General features: G+C 39.5%; 1 pseudogene; it reads left to right on the top strand.

Moving 5' to 3' along the window:
- The first annotated feature begins 5,602 nt into the window (after positions 1-5,602).
- On the top strand, positions 5,603-6,402 carry LOC115275885 (annotated as a pseudogene).
- The last annotated feature ends 1,125 nt before the right edge of the window (positions 6,403-7,527 follow it).

The following is a 7,527-nucleotide window of genomic DNA, read 5'->3' as shown; positions in this document are numbered from 1 at the left end:
ACAGACACATGGGCCAATGGAATAGAATAGAGAACCCAGAACTGGACCCAAAGTATATGGCCAATTAATTTTTGACAAAGCAGGAAAGAGTGTCCAATGGAAAAAAGACAGCCTCTTCAACAGGTGGTGTTGGGAGTACTGGCATGTAGAAAAATGAAATTAGACCACTTTCTGACACCATTCACAAAAATAAACTCTAAATTGATAAAGGATCTAATGTGAGACAGGAAACCATAAAAACCCTTGAGGAAAAGCAGGCAATAGCCTCCTAGACCTCAATCGAAGAAATTTCTTCCTTGCCACATCCCCAGAGGCAAGGGAATCGAGAACAAAAATGAACTACTGGGACCTCATCAAGATAAAAAGCTTCTGCAAGGCAAAGGAAACAATAAAAAAAAAATAGGCAACCAACAGAATGGGAAAAGATAATGGCAAATGGCATATCAGATAAAGGGTTAGTCTCCGAAATCTACAAGAAACTCGCTAAACTCCATACATGAGAAATATATGATCCAGTGAAGAAATGGGCAGAAGACCTGAATAGACACTTCTCCACAGAGGACATCCAGATGGCCTACAGGCACATGAAACGATGCTCAACATCACTCATCATCAGGTAAATTCATATCAAAACCACACTGAGATACCACCTCATGCCAGTCAGAGTGGCTAAAATGAACAAATCAAGAGACTATAGATGCTGGTGAGGGTGTGGAGAGACAGGCACCCTCCTACACTGTTGGTGGGAATGTAAACTGGTGCAGCCGCTCTGGAAAACAGTGTGGAGGCTCCTCAAATATCTATCAATAGAACTCCCCTATGACCCAGCAATAGCACTGCTAGGGATTTATCCAGGGGATACAGAAGTGCTGATGCATAGGGGCACATGTACCCCAATGTTCATAGCGGCACTTTCTACAATAGCCAAATCACTTTCTACAATAGGCTCATGGAAAGAGCCTAAATGTCCATCAACTGATGAATGGATCAAGAAGATATGGTATATATACACAATGGAGTACTATATGGCAATGAGGAAGAATGAAATATGGCCATTTGTAGCAAAGTGGATGGACCTCGAGGATGTCATGCTAAGCGAAATAAGTCAGACGGAGAAGGATAGATACCATATGTTTGCAATCATAGGTCTAACAGGAGAGACCTGGCAGGGGACCATGGGGAGACAATGGGAGAAGAGAGCGGGGGAGAGTGAGGGACACAGATCAGGGAGACTACTGAATACTGAAAACGGACCACGGACTGAAGGGGGAGGGTTAGGAAGGGGGTGATGGTCATGGTGGGGAGCACTTGTGGGGAGAAGCACTGGGTGTTATATGGAAACCAATTTGACAATAAACTATTAAAAAATAAAAATTTAAAAAAAGAGGAAAAAAAAGAAAACCAAAATCCATCTATTTACTGTCTATAAGAGACTCAGTTTAGACCTGAAGACACCTTTAGATTGAAAGTAAGGGGATGGAGAAATATCTGTCATGTGACTGGAAGTCAAAAGAAAGACAGAGTAGCCATTCTTATATCAGACAAATTGGACTTTAAAGTAAAGGCAGTAACAAAAGATGAAAAAGGGCATTATATAATAATTACACGGTCTCTCCATCAGGAAAAGCTAACAATTATAAACATCTACACATACAGAAAACAATCATAAACAGAAACAGTCTTATTAATAAGAATGTGCTAGGGCACCTGGGTGGCTCAGTTGTTTAAGCATCCAGCTTCGGCTCAGGTCACGGTCTCACGGTTTGTGGGTTTGAGCCCCACATTGGGCTCTGTGCTGACAGCTAGCTCAGAGACTGGAGCCTGCTTCAGATTCTGTATCTCCCTTTCTCTCTGACCCTCTCCTGCTAGCACTGTCTCTCTCTGTCTTTCAAAAATAAATAAAAAACATTTAAAATTTAAAAAAAAAGGAATATGTTATTTGGAGGGGAATGTAAAACTCCACGTACAGCAACGGATAGATCATTTAAACAGAAAATCTGTAAGAAAACAATGGACCTGAATGACACATTGGAACAGATGGATTTGACAGATGGATTCAGAGGTCTATATCCTGAGGCTAGGGAATTCACTTTTTTCTCGAGTGCGCATGGCACATTCTCCAAGATAGATCACATACTGAGTAATAAAGCAATCCACCATAAATATAAACAAATTGAGTTTGTGCTTTTTCTAATTTGTTGAAATAGGCCTGAATTGCAATATACTTTCCTCTTAGGACTGCCTCTGCTGTGTCCCAGAGAGTTTGGATTGTTGTATTTTCGCTTTCATTTGTTTCCATACATTTTTCAATTTCCTCTCTAATTGTCTGATTTGCCTAATCATTCTTCAGTAGGGTGGTTTTTAACCTCCACATTTTTGGAAGTTTTCCAGACATTTTCCTGTGATTGATTTCAAGTTTCATAGCATTGTGATCTGAAAGTGCGCATGGTATGATCCCAATTTGTTTGTATTTATGGAGGGCTGTTTTATGACCCAGTATGTGATCAATCTTGGAGAATGTGCCATGCGCACTCAAGAAGAAAGTGAATTCCTCACTCCAGGATGCAGAGTTTTAATATATCTATTAATTCCATCTGTTCCAGTGTGTCATTCAGGTCCATTGTTTCTTTAATGATTTTTGTGTCTGGTTGATCTATGCATTGTTGTAAGTGGGGTATTAAAGTCCCCTGCAATTAGCACATTCTTATGGATAAGATTATTTCTATTTGTGATTAGTTGTTTTATGTGTTTGGGCACTCCCGAACTCGGTGCATAGATGTTTATAATTGTTAGCTCTTCCTGATGCAGAGACCCTGTAATTATTATATAATGTCTTCTTCATCTTTTATTACTGCCAGTTAAAGTCCAGTTTATTCGATATAAGTATGACTACTCCAGCTTTCTAAGCCTCGAGTTTTAAAGGTCAGCTGGCTTGGCTGGGTTAGAGCCCAGGGGGTACTGTGCTGCTCCTGAAGAGAAGGCATGAAAATAGTCCAGGGGCAGATGGCGTGGAAACAGCAATCTGAACAAAGTCTGGGGCACACAGTGAGGAGATAATTCCTTCTTCTATGATTGTGTCTCTGAGTGGCTGTGTTCATGGAGATATCTGCTTTTCAGTAGAAGCAAAAGCTGATTAGACAGTCTAATACATAGATACCAATGGTCATTATATAAAAATCTCATAAAATCTGAGACAAATTAAAATATCCAATAATATTAAAATTGGAGGCTAGATTATAGTAATTCCATTTAAATATTTCTCAAATGTTAAAAAAGAAATATTGCAAAGACTATGAAAAAATCACAAAAGTATTGCAATGAAGTGGTAAGTACTAATTAAATTTATACTCAGATTATACTGGAATAAAGAAAAAATAGTGTGTGATCTATAATTAACAAAAATATGAAAATAAAAAGAGTTCAAAGAGGTGCAATGACTAGTAAGGAGTCTATTAGGATTGACCTAGCATTATTTATAGAATAAAATGAAAAACAAATTCTTAGGAAAAGGCTAACCCTCTGAGATCTTTTGGACATAATCTGATTCCGACCCCAGCTTCTGGAGAAGCCATCAAATACAGCCTTATTCAATGAATACTCCAAGAACTGTATGGCTGGGGAAGATTCTCTTTAAGTGAAGATAATTGGGTCTTTACAATGTGCAGAAGTCAGGGACTTTCATCTCTAGAGAATCCCAAGTTTCTGATTCATAACCTTAGGGATTGAAGAAGTTTGTAACAATAAGTGCTAAATTAACTTCCAAGAGAAGCTGAATCTCTCGAGTAAGCATCAACTTTAGGACAAATCCTGGGAAACCAGTTGCATCATGGGTCCTTTTTTAAAAAAATATATTTCATTACCTGACATGTTCTTAGGAAAATTCACGTGCAGACCAAAGGTCTGCTTGTAGCAATTCTTTCTCACATTTCTTTTTAGGAAGAAGAACAACCATCTTTCAAAGCGAGAATCTTCTGGCCTCTTCTGAAAAATGCAAATGGAATTCAAATTCCTGGAAATGTTTTCTATTACTTAATAGAATGGAATGGTGAGAATGACTTTAAAACACAGTGGGAGGTAAGATAAAGAAAAAAGGTTTACTAATGTCACATCCATAGGAAAACATCCTAAAATAAATATAAGGATTTTTTGTTGTGAAGTGATCATTGCTGGTGGGATTTTGAAAAGACCTATATATATGTAAAGGAAAAAAATAAATTCAAGTATCATCTTTAAGCAGCAGATATTATTTAAATTTATTGAAAAATCCCAAAATAACACAGAGAAGAGAGGAGTGAGGAAAAGAAAGCTGCCTGTAATGCAACAGACCCTTAATAATAATACGTGAAAAGCTACTGTATTCAAGCAATTTTCACCTCTGCATCTATCAAACTAAGAAGGACTGAAGCCAAAATACTCTGATACGCAAAAGTCTGGGAGAAAAAAACAGAGTCCACTACAAAGACAGTCTCATAGGCTCGAGAGTAAGTGTGAAATGGGGAAAATAAAAACTAGCCTTGACCCTGAGGCTTGGAGGGGAGGGAGCCCCCCTCAGTGGAGAGCCATGGAGAGTGCCCACAGCAATGGAGAGACAAAGAGAAGAGAAAGAGAGGCTTAAAATTCTCATAGAGCTTTCTCTACAGAAGAGAAAAATCTTAGCCCTGGAGGGAAAGGGATCCTAACATTCCATTTGTAACCACAGGGCATAGGGTGAAAGATCCTTCTTCTCTAGCTGGCGCGTTTTCCTTGGGCTCGGAGCCCGATCCCAGACAGCGCCAGGAAAAACTACTCCCCCTACTTGATCCCTGGCTAGGAAGTCACCTGGTCTGTGGGAGTACATTTTGGGCAGTATCATTAAAGTGTGTGGACTAGAATTTGGAAATGAGACAGGACTTGGAAAATACAATTTGGCCCTACCGCAGCACAGGGAAATCAGACCCAAAAGAATGGGCTGGAATGTTTGGTTCAAGAAGGGATTGGGGCACCACCATTCTTCTCCCCATCATGGCCAAGGCAAGGCCTTGGGAGCTGCCATGGGACCACAGTGAATGTGAGACCTACTTACACCAAACTACGCCCACCCACTCTGGAGAGCTGCCTTCGCCTCCACACACTACCCCACACCCCTGAAAGACCAACATTGATGCATTGCCACAATTAGATCAACTTTTGCAATTCAGATATATTTTCCCTTATCTCATTCATATCTCTCCCCTCTGCTGGACTGGGCACACAGGACATTGATTTGCCTAAATATTCATACTTAATCCATTCTCTTGAGGCTACCTTCCTTTCTCTCTCTCTAGAATAATCAGACTATATAGCTTCTTTAGGTAACATAATCTTTGCTTTTGTACTTTTTTTCTCCTCATCTCCTACCATATTCTACTCTTTCTCTCATGGAATGAAGACTTTTAGTCTCTCTGTCTGGTGAATGTTCAATTTCAACTCCTCTACACCCCTGTCACTTCTCTCTTTGTAGATGGTCTTCAAACAGCATTGTCTCCACCCTACTTCTTATTTGTAGCTGGGATTTCCGGGTTTAGACTTTTAGACTGTCCTTTGTCTTTTGTTGTTTTTGTCCCCCCCCCTTTTTTTTTCTTTCCCCGTTTCTCACCTCCATAACCCCTTATATTTTATACTCGGGAACCTCTCATTCTTGGACATCTGCTACACATCATCGTCCATTACCCCATGCTTACCATATTTAAGTCTAGGAGAAAAATCTATCTCCTTCATTGGCCGTGCTCTGCAGATGGCTCTCTCTCTTGGGTTGGGCTCCACTGAGTGTAGCCTCTTGGCTGTGATGGCCTATGATCAATATGTGGCCATCTGCAACCCGCTGAGGTACCCCATCATCATGAACAGGGTGCTTTATGTGCACATGGCTGCTTGGTCCTGGATCATAGGCTGTCTAAATTCCTTAGTGCAAACAGTCATGAAAATGATATTGCCTTTCTGTGGGAATAATGTCATTGATCATTTTACCTGTGAGGTCCTGGCCATTCTGAAACTCATATGTTCACACATTTCCATGAATGTGCTTATCATAACTCTGGCAAGTACTGTTGTATTGGTGATTCCTCTGCTGTTATTTTTCATTTCCTATGTTTTTATCCTCTCTTCCATCCTGAGGATTAATTCTGCTGAGGGGAAAAAGAAAGCTTTTTATACCTGTTCTTCCCACCTGACTGACTGTGGTTATCTTATTCTATGGATCAGCTCTTTTTAAGTATGTGAAGCCCAAGTCAAAGGACACAAAAGCATCTGATGAAATCATTGGACTGTCTTATGGAGTGGTAACCCCAATATCGAATCCCATCATCTATAGCTTGAGAAATAAAGAGGTGAAAGAGGCTGTGAAGAAAAGTCCTAAGCAGATACCTTAATTTATTGAAATCATGAAAGGCCATAAGGTCTGTGATATCCTAAGTGGAGAATTAGAGCTTGACTTTTATATTCAAAGACAAGACTCCAAAACTTATTATCATGACAGCTTGCATGTTTGCAAAGCCAATATTGGGACTCCTATTTGTTTCAATATAAAATGCTCATTAAACTTTCTAAATAGTGCCTTATCTGCTGGGTTTCCATCGATAATCAGGTCTGCTAATTGCTCCCGTGAAGGTCATGATGTTGTTCATCAAGATGAATCAATCTCTCAACCTCAATCTCAATTTCTCTTTTCCTCTCTGTCTCTCTCTCTCACCTCCTTTCTCTTTTCTCACTTCTCCTCACCTCTATCCTCCATATATTTCCCTTCTCCTCCTTTCTCTCTCTCCTTTCTCAGTGTCTTTGAAGTGGACATCTGTTGCCTTTGTTATGCAACATCCCTGAATTATGTCACTATACAGTTTGCAGATCTGCACAATACGTAGGAAAATTATAAATATTTTTCTTTTGAGGAACCAACAGTGCCCTAATCTCAGTCCATGTTTTACAGGGTGGGACTGTCCCAATCCTCTGAAACTTAGGGTACGCATGGAATAGGACTTGACAAAAATTAATTAATTAACTTTTTAAAAGGTTATTTCCTTAGTCATAATGGTTGCTATAGTTTAGCAAGTGACCTAAGTCAGGTTAATCAGATACAATCCAAGAGCCCTGCCCCAGTGTCAGAAAATAAAATGATTCTTTCTGTTGATCCCTCAATGTGTAGAATGTAAAACATGAGCTCCTGCTGGTCATTCTTGTCAATATGTGAGAGAGACTGAGAAAGAAGAACTGACATAGAGAATGTGCCTGATGATGCCATTCTAACTCCCAAAACCAATGATGGCTACAATCAGACTCGTCTCTGTACAGTTTATTTATATGAACCAAATTAGCACTTTATGCAAAACTAATTTCAGGTAGACTTCACCACATCATCTATATACATCTTAATTACTATATCCCCTTCATTTCCATCTACTTATGGAGGACATAGTCAAACTAAAAAGCAGAGAATGGAATGGTGGTTAACAGGAGCTGAAAGGAGAGGAAAATAGGGAGTTGTTAGTCAAAGGGTACAAAGATTCAGTTATACAA

Source organism: Suricata suricatta, chromosome 13, assembly GCF_006229205.1.
Source record: "Suricata suricatta isolate VVHF042 chromosome 13, meerkat_22Aug2017_6uvM2_HiC, whole genome shotgun sequence".
Taxonomy (NCBI): Eukaryota; Metazoa; Chordata; class Mammalia; order Carnivora; family Herpestidae; genus Suricata; species Suricata suricatta.
This window is presented reverse-complemented; position numbering and strand designations above follow the sequence as displayed.